The sequence below is a fragment of the Mus pahari genome, chromosome 12, assembly GCF_900095145.1.
Source record: "Mus pahari chromosome 12, PAHARI_EIJ_v1.1, whole genome shotgun sequence".
NCBI lineage: Eukaryota > Metazoa > Chordata > Mammalia > Rodentia > Muridae > Mus > Mus pahari.
Window position 1 is genome coordinate 12,352,062 of NC_034601.1, and position 15,022 is coordinate 12,367,083.

Here is a 15,022-nt window from a genome sequence, read left to right on the forward strand (position 1 = left end):
CCCCTCCACCCCCCACCCCCGGGTAGGTTGGGGTTCCGTGGCTTCCCACAGCCAGACACCCACCCGGGGCCGCGTGGAAAGCATGTGGCAGTCCTTCCACATCCGCCCACCCAGAGCACCAGAACTCTGGCAGGACACGGGTTTTCTCCCACTCCCTTTATTTCCCCATGCCCACTGCCCCCGCACTGGCAGATGCCACTACCTGAGATCATGTAAGTTGGTCAACATAACTAGCAGATTGTAAAACGTCAGGCACAAAGGACACAGTGAACTTGTGTGCTTATCCTCTACATTTCTCCCAGAACGCTCACAAGCATCAGATATACTAGATACATTTGAAACCTGGAACAAAGGTGCCAGAGAACCTCCTGGGATTAGAAATGCTAACTGTGGTGGCTCAGGCCTGTACGCCAGCACTCAGTAAGCAGAGGCGAGATGATCTGAGTCAGAGAGCAGGTTTATCTAGTGAGTTCTGGGCCTGGTGGGTATGGGCACAGGGTGTGGGTACTGAGTCGTTTTTTAATTCTTCATGAAAAATATTTCATTTGGGAACCTGCTTCCTGTCCCAGTAGACTGTCTGTGCATACAACACTCAACATACTACTGCTCTGAAGACGACATCTAGAAGACATGTTAACCATATTTGGGTTCCTAAATAGTTCAAGGATTTTACACATTTTATCTTTAATATTTATTTTTTCCTGGGATTTAAATAAATCATAAGTACAACTTATACTGATTAATTTTTCCTGTTAACTTGACACAACTGGATTCTCCAGGGAAGAGAGAGCCTCAATAGAGGAACTGCCTCCATCAGATTTTGTGTGGGCAGGTCTGTAAGGGATTGTCTTGAATAATAATCAATATGGGAGGTCCGAGCTCTCTGTGGAGGGCATCATCAGTCAGGTGGGACTGGACTGCATAAGAAAACAAGATGAGCAGGCCAGAGGGTCCAGTCGGCAAGTAGCACTCTTCTGTGGTCCCTGATTCAGTTCTTGACAAAAGCAGGACTTAACTATATTACAGCACCAATGCTAAAATTATGATCCAATATAGATAGTAGGCATATGTGCCACCTACCTACAAAAAGCATTGAGCAGTCAGATAATTTCAAGCAGTGTTTTTACAAAATTTTAACTGTATTCTCTACATGAGGCTAGATTGCAGGGAGATGATCTAACATTATCATTTGATTCTGGGTCATAAATCACCACAATAAAATATTTAAACATATTTCATTAATTTATAAATCCCATCTAATTCTTATCCAGAAGCAAGAGGGCTGGATATGTAACACAGTTGTAGAGCTAGTTATACTCAAGGCTCCATGTTTGATCCCAGCACCAAAAATAATAAATAAATGTAAATGCAGTAAGATTATCTGGTAATAAAATATCTGGAAAATTATCATTGATAAAAGCACAAATTAAAATAATATTTTCTAAACCTGGAATTCAAATAAATGGTCATAAATTACATAACCCAATGCTAAAGAGACTGTTAATCTAACTTATCCCTAGAAATATAAATTGAGGCAGCAAATGAACAAAACATACCAGAAAACTACAAGTCACCCCCCTCTGCAACCTTAAGCAAGTTCTTCCAAAGAAATAGCCATCGATATAAAGATCAATAAAAGTTAGAACAAATCCCTCAGACTAATAACAACAATTTTTTTAGACATAATTTATGTTGTCCAGGCTGACCCTGGACTCTGGGTTCAGCAATCTTCCTGTATTAGCCTCCCAATTAAGTGGGAATATACCTATTCTTACCATACCCAATCAAATTTAGGTTTATGCCCTCTGCAGTTTATCAAGCATCAATATAAGAATTTATGTTCAGTATTTATGACCCTTACCAATGTCATCATTAAATAAATAATGAACCAGAATGGTGTTCACAGGATCATGGTACTACGGGCAAAGCTGGCATGGGAATCATATTAACCACAGCTTCAAAGGGGAAATGAGTTCCAGCTTGCAGCTTAGTACCATCTTTTCAGAGCACTTTTAGGTTTTTGTTTGATTTGGTTTTTCTCTTCTTCTGCCTACTAACACTATTTTTTTAATTGGCTTCTGAGAATAGTTTCAGTCCTGCTTTCGGCAAATTTAGTTACACTAATGCACTGATTTGTCATCAGTGGTAAGTTATGTACTGAAGTCAAGTTTCTGGGTGGGTGGGGGTCATAGCTCAGTGGTAGAGCACGGGCCTATCATGCTCAAGGTTATAAATTCAATCCCGACTTACAAAACTAACCAAATAAAAGTGACAAATGAGAGAGGCTGGAGAGATAACTGAGTGGTTATCTTCTAAAAAGGTCACTTTTTAAAAAGCAGAAAATAAAATCCAGTTAAGCGCTGAAGTAAATATTATCCCATTTGGCTGGAGATTATTACTGTAATGATCTTGATTAAGAGCTTTGTTTGACCAGCAGCGATAGCTAAGTAAAGGTGCTTGCTCCCTGGCCTGAAAACCTGGATTCTCAGTGGCCACTTGATGGATGACAAGAACTGACTCCTGAAAGCTGTCCTCTGACCTCCACACATGTGACCCCCACCATTGGGGAAAAGAAAGAGCTTATTTGCCTGCATCTTTAAGATGAGTAAATATTGTTTTAAAATAATAAATACATTCAAAATAAGTTTGCCTACTGTGAGACTCTTCCTCGGTAAACTCTTGGCTTATTTCTTTATTCAACAGACACAAGTACTCAGAAGTATCTGCAAAAATACAGTGTCTGTCTGCCTGTATGTCTGTCTGCCTGTATGTCTGTCTGCCTGTATGTCTGTCTGCCTGTATGTCTGTCTACCTGTATTGTTTTCAACATTGTCAGAGGGGAGTGGGCTTTAAGTAGTTCAAGATGAAACAAATAAGTTATGCAAAATGCCATTACCAGCAGAATGCTGTATACTAATAGAGATATTCTTAAAAGAATAGTATGGATGTGTGTTCCTTAGTTTTTTTGTCAAATTGACACATGCTTCAGTCATCTGGGCACAGGGAATCTCCATTGAGAAAATGACTCCATAAAACTGACCTGTAGGCAAGCCTATGGGGCAATTTTTTTTAAAATTAGTGACTGTCTTAGAATGTGGAGCCCACTGTGGGCTGTGCTACCCCTAGGCGAGTGGTCTTGTGTTGTTTAAGAAGGCAAGCTGAGCACACTCTCAAGAAGCCCACAAGCAGCAGTCCTCTGTGGTCCCTGCTGCAGTTTGTGCTTCCAGGTTCCTGTTGCGCTTCAGTTCCTATCTTGGCATCTCTTGATGATGAATTGTGATGAGGATCTACAAGTCAAATAAACTCTTCCCCTACAAAGTTGGTTTTGGTCTTTTATGTGTTTCTTTGTTTTCTCACAGCAACAGAAGGCAAGCCAGAAAAGGACAGGTAGAAAAAGTAAAACAATTATGCAAAGACTTGACTCATTCAAGAAGAGAACCATTCACTGCAACTTCCCAGATCCACCAATGAAGATTCCTTTGTTTTTTTTTTTTTTTTTTTTTTTTTTTTTTTTTTTTATCTTTCAAGACAGGGTTTCTCTGTGTAGTCCTGGCTGTCCTGGAACTCACTCTGTAGGCCAGACTGGCCTCGAACTCAGAAATCTACCTGTCTCTGCCTCCCAAGTGCTGGGATTACAGGCATGCGCCACCACTGCCCGGTACCTTAGTTATTCTTAAGCAGTTTAAGGATTTCTGAGTAGAACTTACTCTTTTCCTTATTCTTTCTGTTAAATGCTTTTTTGTCTTGCAATTTCTATCCACAAGGCTTTAGGTAAGCATCCAGGAATATGTAGATAATCAAGGCAAATTCTACCACTTCCTACTATATCATCAGGGAGAACTGAGCAAGAGTGGGCTGGTGCCTATCTGACATTTGGAAGAACTAGTTTTCTCTAGTAAGTTAAAAGCAGAGACCCTGGAGCAAGGTAGGAATCACTAACTTAGCCTCAGTGTATCTTAGACTAGATTTGTATATGATTTGTACGAGAGAGGTGACGGCTATTGTTTCTATTAGTTTATGCATTTGTGAGATACTGAGTGTTTTCTTTTCTTTTGATATTTCTAGGCTATGTGGCTTGTCTCCAAACATCTTCACTGATTTACAAATCAAATCAAATTAAGACTATAAATAGACCTGCCCTGCCCTACATGAACAGCTTCAGGCATGGCGGTGATGGATAAAACTTTAGAGCACTGTGAGAATTCAGAGAAGAGAATGCAAAAATTAAGAAAAAGTGGTAGTTTAGGAGTATGCTTAAGGAGTTTAATTTAATGGCAATATTCCCTCTAAACATGGTACAACAACAAAACCAAGATTTTATAGCCATTCTTGTCCTCAACATTCATACTGCTTCAGTATCTCCTAACTGAATTATGCAAGACACGGCAGCTAATTCATTAGAGTCAGACTTTCCATGAGTGTATGTGGATATTAGCTTTATGCTGTGAATTCACACAAACTGCTGTTTCCTGCCTTCACCTGCAGTCAACAATTTCAAATGGTAATGAGTGTGAGATGTAGAGGTGTGAGGGTCTGAGAATCACTGAAGGAAGACCCCAGACTCAAATAGCATATAAAGACACAACATGTTTATTCTGCAGAAACAACTAGCATGAGAGGGTCAACCATTCATGAAAATGGCAACTACAGTGAAGCTCACAGGCCCTTTTTTATGCTGGGCTGTAAGGATGTTCTAGAAGCATTAGGTAATTTTTAATGTGATTTTAGGGGCCAAAGCAGTGGCATTAGTACAATCTTGATTGGCTACTATGTTAGTTCTTCTGTATTTAGAGAGTGAGTAAGGTAATCTAAAATTTCATTGGTGAGTGCTGGGGAGGTCACATGGGTCAGCTTCTGATTGGCTTGTGCCAGGTGGTCATGGTCTGCATTCCTATGTCATGAATCACAGGATAAGATAAGGCTGTCCAGTACAGGTGGCCCGTCCTGAGATAAGGTATTTCCCATTCTTGTGGTTATCTCCAGGCTGTTCTTGGGGAGAGGAGTTCTATGACCTTGTTCCTGGAATTTATGGTCTGCTCCTGGGGCTGGTGACTTATGGCCACCTCCTGGGACTGGTGGCTTTCTTTTAAGAATCAGGCCTGGTCCTAAAATGGAGACAAATGGGGTTTAAGTTGTCCTTTTAGAGGTCTAACGTAGGAAGATAATTAAAACCTTACTTTTAAATTTCCTTTTCTTTCTGGCACTGCTAGCTGTGACAATGCTGAGACAGGCCAGCATACCTACAACACTGGCCTGGCTGGAGACTCACGGGCTGGGCAGAATGGCAGGAAGGAGAATCGCCAAACACTTTGTTAAGAAGTGCCATGATGACACCTAACCTTACATGCCAATTTAAAAGTGATACGGAGGAAAGGGGCTTAGAGGAGGGAGGGATAGGTTCTAGGGTATGAGACACATAAGGGGGTGATGGTGACAATCTTTAGGACATTATCACTGTAGGAAATTATCAAAGAACAAGTTTAATTATGTAAAAAGTAAAGGGCACACATTTCATATACCAATTTCTAATTGGTATATGACCAGTTAGACATGTGATGAGAAATAAAATGAAGCTTTGGAGTCAAACATGGGATTCAACTCTACATCCTGTGTCACCAGTATGAGCTAATGATATCTCATCTACCAGCATTCAAGCTGTTCTCAACACTTCTTTATCTTTTAACACTATTCACATATCCAATTAATTGTTAAGTCCTAATAATGTTACTGAAATCTCTGTCCCTTCTTCTATGTCCTTGTGTCACTGCCTTAATTCTGATGACCTGTCATCCCACTGTTCACTGGGCCCACTGCTCATGGCCTTGCACCCTCCACAGAACAGCCAAGGTCACAGCTCTAAAATATACACAGGACAGCAATGCTCACCAATCTCAGTGAGTTCATTCCGCAAACTCCCACCCCCAAGACATGGTTTACAGCAATAAAAGCTGGTACTCTATCCTCCAGTTCCTAACTACTACACTCCTACACCCAATCTCATCATTCTTATATTGCAAACCTGTATTATTCTTTTATAACTTTGACCTTTTATGTATGTTCATCTGATATTAGAAGTCTTTAACCACCTAGCAAATCTCATATTACTCTTAAGAGACAGTGTATAGCTGTCTCAGAAGTGACATCTTTCTAATGGTGAACAAGGCGTGATCTTTTTCTCTTTGTGCAGCCACAGTACCTTCCCATACCATTGCACTGTTATTTAAGAACCTTGTATTGATACATTTCAGTTACTAAAGTAAGATTATTGAGGGAAAGACTATTTTCATTTCTCTATCATAGCCATGAAAACTAATCCATCTAACTTTGATGTGGAGAGATTCCATTTGATCTGCTCAATACTAGAAGTTTTATGCAAATAACATGTCCTTCAATTATGTTAAAGGAGAAAAGTCAGTTTTATTAAAAAACAGTTTTGATGGTGAGGTCAGCTTACTCTTTATGGAGTTGTGCCATTTTCAAGAGAAAAGAATGTCTGTAGCACATCTTCACATTAGTGCCAACCATATTCAGACACACACTTTTCTCCCAGATTATAGAGCTTTGGTTTTAATATGGTATTGTAATATCTGAAGGTTAAACAAGCAGGCCGGTTTTACTGTACAGCTTGTCAGTGCACTGCTGCCATAGTTTAACATAGTCACTGCTGTGGTTTAAACGTGAAAAGTCCACCCTAGGGCTAGTGTCTGAGTACAGGGCCTCCAGCTGGTGGCTCCCTTTGCTGGAGGATGTAGGACACAGGGCAAAGGCTCTGAAGCTTCACAGCTTGAGTCCCCTTCCTAGTTCAGCTCTGCTGCCTGACTGCCAGGTTGGCTGCATGCTCCTGCTGTCATGCCTTCCTCTCCATGGTGGACTTTGTCTCTCTGGAATGGAGCTAAAATAAGCCTCCTGTCCCTTCAGATGATTTGGTCATAGCAACAGAAGAGAAAAAAAGACCACCACAGGACATATAAACTATGGTTCAGTGTCCTACAGTTTCCAGAAAGCATTATCTGCCTTCAAGATCTGACTCACTGCCTGCTGCTTAATTCCACACGCTCAAGACTTCTGCATTATTGTCCATGCTTCCACAAAAGTTATGTGGCTTCTATCATGGGATCCTCCTCTATCACTTAACTAAGCATCTTAAAAATAATCTCTGCAGAGTAAGCTGAATTTTCCTAACACAGCATTAGGATAGTGAAGCGCTTCACCAGCCACTTAGCGCCATAGTCACCTGGTGTTTGAGTCTTCTCTGTAATGTCTCTTTCCAGGATTTGTGCAATTTTTATCAGACTACAAATGGTAATAATAAAGTTTTTTAACAAATCAACCCACTTTAAAAATAGCACAATTATTAGGGAGTTTATTAAGGCTCTTATTACTATATATCTCTAATGTAAACACAAAATAGCCTCTTGTAATCACTACTTAAAGAGGCTTATCTTTATTACCCAATTTTAATTTGCCTAGGAACTTTTATATTTGTCATAAAATTTCTGTAAAACCATTAATAATTTAAAATCCACAAAAAAATTGTAAAGAAGCAAAGTTCATCTTCTAGTCAGTGGTGACTCATCTTGCTCAAACTGAAGCTACTCAAGCTGAACGAGATATGTTTTGCAGGGACAGCAGGCAGCTGCGTATGAGAACGAGCATGCTCAAAGGTGCCCTCGGGTGTGGTGTGTATATGTATGGGATGCTAGAAGAGAGAAACTACAAAGTAGGTGCTGCCTTGATTCCTCCTGGTCATTATGATTCCAAATGTGAGCCCTCGGCACACTGAGCTTAATTCTAGGCCTACTAAAATATAGCACAGCTTCTTAATTCAAGCAATATATCATTTTATCTCACACAGAGTAGGATCCACATCCACTGTGTTGGACTTTGACAAGATTAATTTACACAGCTTTGCCTTCCTAAGGAATTTCTCAAGGACATTTCTGACTACACAAGTTTTACTTTGTGTGTTGACTTTAGAATATGAATACCAAGAATAAGATACGGCCTTCAACTCACTGCAATCCTCGTCCCCTAGCCTTCTGAGTATTGATATTATAAGTATGAGCCGTGATGTCTGGCTTTGTCCTGGACTTAAAAATGCTGACTGTTCAAACCCACTGCCCTGAAATATCTTCTCAAGCATGTTGATCAACATCTTGGTTTGAAAAGAGCACATACGTGGCACTAAGTTATGAAAGAAAATGTATCAGTCGTGCTTGCCCATAGCACAAGGGGCTGGCTGCATTTTTCTTGTTTGTGTTCGGGAGAAGGGGCATTCATGGAAAAGAACAATCTGAGGAAATGGGTTCCCTTTCACCATGTGACTAGCTCAGGGATCAGTCTTCAGTCCTCAAGATTGGCAGAAAGCATCCTTAACACCCCCTTCCTGCCCTCCTCACCAATCTCCTCACCAGCTCTTTAGCAAGACTTTTATATAATCCTATTGATTACACCCTCCACCTTCTCCCCCATAAAGTGAGGACAACACACGCATTGAATTGGATTACATGTGGTTGTCTTATGATTTAATGTCTTCCACTTAAATGAGACTTTTTTATATAAACAATTCTCGATTATCTAATCGAAAGCCTACTGCCCCAACCCCTCAGTATGTATCTGTCTCCACAGAACTGACACTGCTTAAAGTTCACTTATTTTTTTACTTTTATTATGTCTTATCCCTCTTTCATGGGAATTTCACTAATGACCTACTTGCACCTACTATTAAATCCTGCAATACTACAGCTCAAGGTCAATGTTCAATAATGTATTTTACAAAGAGATGAAAAGTTAACACTAATGATAGGTAACATATTCCAAGAAAGAATATCTTGATATTGTGAAGGGAGTCCTAGGAAAGGTGGTTGGTGAAGTTCGTGAGTCCTAGGAACATGTGGTTGGTGAAGGAACAGAGGGAATGGATATTAAGTTAAACTAAGAACACTGAGCATTTTGACGTCCAAAGAAGTGTCCCACTGAGTCACTACAGGACAAGGATCTTGGTGACTGGTATGTACCCTAGAATGGCACCATCCCTGCCCTTTGCAATCTTTCCTTACTGTTTACCCCACTCCACACTATCAACCTCAGAGTCATCCAGCAAGATTCTGATCATCATTTCATGTTTCATATAGAAACAGCAACAGGGAGACAACACAAATTAAGCGTCCAGTTATCTACTTGCTCTGATAGTCATGGTTTTTAAAATGTCAAGCATTTATAAGAAGAAGCCCGTGCTTCCTGTGAATTTCATAATTGAGAAAATTATGTTAAGACCCATATTCTCTCTAAATTCTGGAAATTCTACCAGTTGGATTTTAGGGCAAACCTCCCCCTGCCATGCTTGCTCCAAATCAGGATAGCAAAATCAGAAGACCTTGCTCTTGTCTTAATACTTAACCTGCCATAATCAATATGAGCAATTTCACGGGTTTTGAGGCCTAGAATGACCATTGTATTTTACAGGCCTGAAATTCTTCTATCAAATTGGGTTACAAACTAGATGACTCTGTTTCTATCTGGATCTTTACAGAAATATGAAATCTAGAGATTTATAATAGGGACTGAAAAAGTACTACAAATTGGTCTATCTATGTGACTGAATCCAAGACTAGGAACTCTGTAAAACCAAATAAGTAAGTAAATAAATAAAGTTTAGGCAGATAAGGAAATAGAGGGGAAGTCAGTAATTCAACACATGATTACAAATGCAAAGCACTGCAGTGTGCTTATTTGTACAAAGACAAAACTTGTTTAAGAATAATGTGTTTCTAGACACTTTCCCAGAGCTCAGTCTCACTAATTAAAGGGTAAGGTGACATGAACTGAGGGAGAAGCTGTTCCTTGCAGCCCACACACATGCCGCTCTATACACCCTCTGCATACTTAAGGAAACCTTGTCTCTTTTGGAGCAGAGAAGCTCAGGAATCATTATGAAACCTAAGAGGGTAACTCAGAACAGTAGTACGAGAATCCGGCAAGTAGAGGCCGCGCCCACATGCAGCTTCTGCCTGACTTACACTTGTCACGTGCCTGTGAGATATGCTTTGCATCTAAGACAGTGCAGAATTGTGCTGATGCATAAAATTATCTCATTCTATTCTTTCAATGGAATATGTCTTAAGTGTACCCAGATATAGATATTTTTTAACTATAGAAAAGGAAAATACTCATCAGGTTATTTACATAAGGCAGAATAAAAATCCCATTATAAAGTCATCAGTGAATCACTGCTCAATTAACCCTTTAGAGAGGGGTTGCCCTTCTTGCTACTAGTCCATATCTGTCTGGGATTTCTGTGAGGGTTTTGTGCTCCTGTAGGTAATATAGCTGGGCTCTGGGACTGTTTTATATCAAGCCAGGCCATGTTTCCTATTTCCTTTTCTATGTGAAGATTTTTCTAAAAGATTTTCATCACACTTAATCAAACTTTGTGTGTTTATTATTTGTTATGCTTGAAACTTGAACAAACAGGATCTTAATAAATGTGCTTTCAAGTATATCTGCCAACACCTACAATATCCTGATGGACTTACAAGCACCACCTTGTTAACTGGTAACTGGAAAGTAGTAGCACATTCACATACAGTCAACTGGTGAAGTGTAGGTTTTAATTACCCACTTAGTGGCCTAAGTAACTACAGCTAAGGCACATTTCACCACTACGGCAGTTCGGGTTTCTAAGATATAGGGTAATTAAAACAACAATAATGACACAAATATACATGATTTGACCTTATAAACCTTAAATTGTTTATTGATTTTGAAATAGTTTTTTCCTCAATTACACAAGATTAGCTTCAAACTGGAGTTATTAAAGAAGCTTTCCGGTAGATACATGTCTACTATTGTTGAAAGGTGTTTCTTAAAGATAGTATGTACCTAGATTAATTTGCATATTTCAAAAACTGTAAGTGCAGAATACTACATCAACTAGAGTTAATACCAGGAATCCACAAAACAATTAGTCTTCAAAAACTCTTAATGAAATACAAGCATGTGTCCTTGAGTAATACTATGGTCAACTCATTCTGGACTGTTAAAAGAAAGAAAAAAAGCATAGTGTCTGTGCCCACTGACTGTTTCTAGTTCTCTAGGTAGCCACTGGCTCACTAAGATGCACACCCAAGAATACAACATGGTTCAAGTTTGACTGAACTGCACAGGCAAAACCTCTAATTACAGTCTTTCATACAGCACACAAAATGGCAGATCTGCTAAACTCAGGGTGCTAATGCTGGGGTGTCAAGGGCAGGAACACTGACACAAAAGAAGTCTCCAGAGCATACAGCTGGTTTTATTTTACACTTTTATATTTTAGGTCACAGTTTCGGGGAAGGAGACACAATGCTGCCTTACAAAAGACATAGTAGTCCCTTGTTTGAGCTACCAACCTCTGAGCCACAAGGAAAAATGTCAGTCATCCATTTGTTAAAACTAAAATTTCCATCCGCAGCTTACAATATGCAACACACATTTTAAGTAGCTGTGGACAAAAGAAATAACAATGACAAAGGAAGCCCTTGAAAAGCAAGCCATCTTCCTTGGTTTACCCCTCCCTTATGGCTGAGCCATCTGTCACTACAGCCCTGTCACATTGTTTCCACAGGCTCTGAAACACTACATCAGCACCATACTTAAAACATGTGGTCCAGCATTAACCTTAATTTGAGTATAATCTACAAATGCCACTGATGGAGTCATTTCTCAAATAAGAACAAACATTGAACACGCTGTAGCCCTGGGTGTATTTCAGCAAGAACACTGGTGTAATTCACTGTAGAAGCCATTACGAGATGACTGTCTATCTGCAACATTCAAGGATCACAGTACACATTCACAGGCAGGAAATATTCTTAAGCATTACAGGATAATTCCAACATGTAATTGTACAGGCTGTCTAAAATTAATAAAAGGCAAGTGTGCAAGCTTTGGGGTGGGGGTGGGGTTCTTACCAAAGAGCTTAGTGCTTCCTTTCCTTGATCACAGAGAGATATGCTCACACTAAATGCCGTACAAACCAGATATGCAATGCCAGGTTACTTACCTTAGAAAAGCTGATTTGTTCCTTGTGATTACAAGTCAAGTCACAAATGGCTGGAGAAGGACTCCCTTCATTTGTTCTTTCAGTGAGCAGAATGAAATCGCCCAATAGCCCAGTGCACTGCCGAGAATCTCACACTACACAGGCTCCCCTGCTAACCCTATGTTCCCAGCCCCGAAAGGATAATCACATTCCGGCAGCGGGGAGTGAACAGATGGTGGATTCCATGGTAACCAGTCCTCCTAAGGCGATTGGTAGAAGTGTGTGACTCAGGCTTCTTGGGTAACAATCATAGTCTTTGTGCTCCCACCCTGCAAAGCCCCAGTGAAGAAGCATGCACAGTTACTCACAGGGCTTGCTCAGCAGGTGTTTGGCTATATAAACCAGGCAGTGCAGACCAAGGAAAAGCTTTCTACAAACTGACGCTTGCCAGGACAAAGTCCTAATGTTTCAGAGAGTCATGCTGCCGATGGAGGATGAAAGGTCGCAGAAACACAACGCACAAACAGAAAAGTTCACTTGCAAAGTCAAGATAACATGCCGTGGAAAAGTGAGCTTCATCAGCGGGTCATTTCCTCTTCTCTAATCGCCCACAGAACTGAAAACTGGTTTTGTATTTTTAGGGATTTTTAAAAACAAATATATTTAAATATACTGAATATCTTATCTAGAAAATAAAGTCAAGTTTTAAACAGCAATTGTTTCCGAAAAAAACTGTGATTTATTTTTTATTTTTATTTTTTTGTGCTTTGTTGGATGGGAGGAGAGGCTATAAAGGTTTTTAATGAATATATCTAGAGTCTTAGGTGTTCATGAGAAGCTTGCAATGTCTTGGTTTGCAATGACTGACTTAAATTTGTTTCTACTGGCATGAAGATTACATGCTGACTCAGCAGGGAAACAGCCAGTTTCTCAGTTGTATTCACTAAAAAGTCAGAAAATAAGATTGTAGTGGTTGAAAAACAAATCAATCCTACCACACAGAAAACACACACTGGGATAATTCATTCCATGGGCACTAAAAATAGTACAAGAAAGTAAACTTTTAAAAGGATAAGATAAAAAAGTTAAAATAAACATAAAAAGAAAACAAAGCAGGTAGACTGCATACAGCACTGCAGGTTCATCTGCCCTCCCTTTATCAGCACTGCAACAGCACTCACTGCAGGTTTACCTGCCCTCCCTCCCTTTATCAGCACTGCATACAGTAATGCAGGTTCACCTGCCCTCCCTTTATCAGCACTCTATACCAAACATTTCAGAGCTCTCTTCTTGGCATGAAAAAATATATAATACAAATATTAAAAGGACAACTATAAGTATCCCTTGTAGCTGGAATAAATTTATCCCTATAAGAATAATCAAAAGAACCAAGTAGGATGTTGCTTTAAAGTGTCAGCATTTAGTTTTAGAGAAAGAAAACCACACAAGTATTAATATCTTTTGAAAAACAAAACCCATCAGAACTTAATTTCAGCAACAATGATTACAAAAAGAGAAGAAACCTGAAAATAATATTGTCAAGAAATGTGGATGAGGGGCTGGTGAGATGGCTCTGTGGGTAAGAGCACCCGACTGCTCTTCCGAAGGTCCGGAGTTCAAATCCCAGCAACCACATGGTGGCTCATAACCATCCGTAACAAGATCTTGCGCCCTCTTCTGGAGTGTCTGAAGACAGCTACAGTGTACTTACATATAATAAATAAATAAATAAATCTTACAAAAAAAAAAAAAAAAAAAAAATGAGGATGAACTATTTGGGCAAAAACAGCATAAACTCTTACTACAAGAGATTATTAAAATGAGTATAAGGTGTTGAAAGACAGATCCTAAGAAAAAGAAAGGGTCATAGTTTATTTATAATGTTTTAAGCTTATTTATTCTTTAGACTTCATGTATAATATGACATATTTTATCTTATGTTCCCACTACCCATTCTTATATCTCCTTCCTTATTTGACTTCTTTTTATAAAGATGGAAATATTAAAGAAAATTTTATGTGAGAGGAGTAATAGTATAGTGGTTAAAATCATTGACCATTCCAAGCTTCTAAAATTCACTATAAATAAATACACTCTCAATTTCCAAAGCTATTACTTTAAGATTTGAGAATTTCAAACTCTTAAAATCCCCCATCTAGTGACTCTTCTACATAGTTAATGTACTGGCTGGTTTTGTGTGTCAACTTGACACAGCTGGAGTTATCACAGAGAAAGGAGCTTTAGTTGAGGAAATGCCTCCATGAGATCCAACTGTAAGGCACTTTCTCAATTAGTGATCAAGGTGGGAGGGCCCATTGTGGGTGGTGCCATCTCTGGGCTGGTAGTGCAAGCTGAGCAAGGCAGAGGAAGCAAGTCAGTAAGTAACATCCCTCGATGGCCTCTGCATCAGCTCCTGCTTCCTGACCTGCTTGAGTTCCAGTCCTGACTTCCTCTGGTGATGAACAGCAATGTGGAAGTGTAAGCTGAATAAACCCTTTCCTCCCCAATTGCTTCTTGGTCATGATGTTTGTGCAGGAATAGAAACCCTGAGACAGTTAATAAACAACTGACATACAGCACTCCAAAACTCCCAGAGTTCCCTACAACCTTCTGTGATATGGCTACTCTAGCCCTTCACACAGAAACTGACCTCCTAGGAACTCTCTTGGTTACTTTTCTCATTGTTATAACAAAGTACCTGATAAAAGCAACTTAAGAGAGGAAGGCTTTGTTTTATATCCCAGCTAGAGAATATAGTCAATCCTGGCGCAAAGGAGGGCCTGGAACAGTAACGAGAGGCAGCTGCCATGCTGCATCTGGACTCAGGAGGCGAAGAAGACTTCTTGCTCAGCAGACTGTCACCTCTTTGCCCAGTTCAGAAACATCCCCATGCAATGGTGCCACAAAGCGTGGGACAGTTCTTCAACCTCAACTAACTCAGTCCAGAAACTAAAAAGTCCACCAGAGAACTCCTAAACCTGATAAACAGCTTCAGTG

At 39.8% G+C, this 15,022-nt stretch overlaps 1 protein-coding gene across 4 annotated transcripts in view; it reads right to left on the minus strand.

Moving 5' to 3' along the window:
• Fgd4 (FYVE, RhoGEF and PH domain containing 4) overlaps nt 1–15,022 on the minus strand; it is a 181,344-nt gene that overhangs the window by 124,936 nt on the left and 41,386 nt on the right. Inside the window, exon 1 of one of the 4 annotated variants that reach the window (XM_029544203.1) lies at nt 12,394–12,477. The exons of 2 other annotated variants lie outside the window; for them this stretch is intronic. The gene's annotated coding sequence lies outside the window, so the exon portion shown is untranslated. One more of the 4 variants, XM_021209744.2, reaches the window with a different exon arrangement.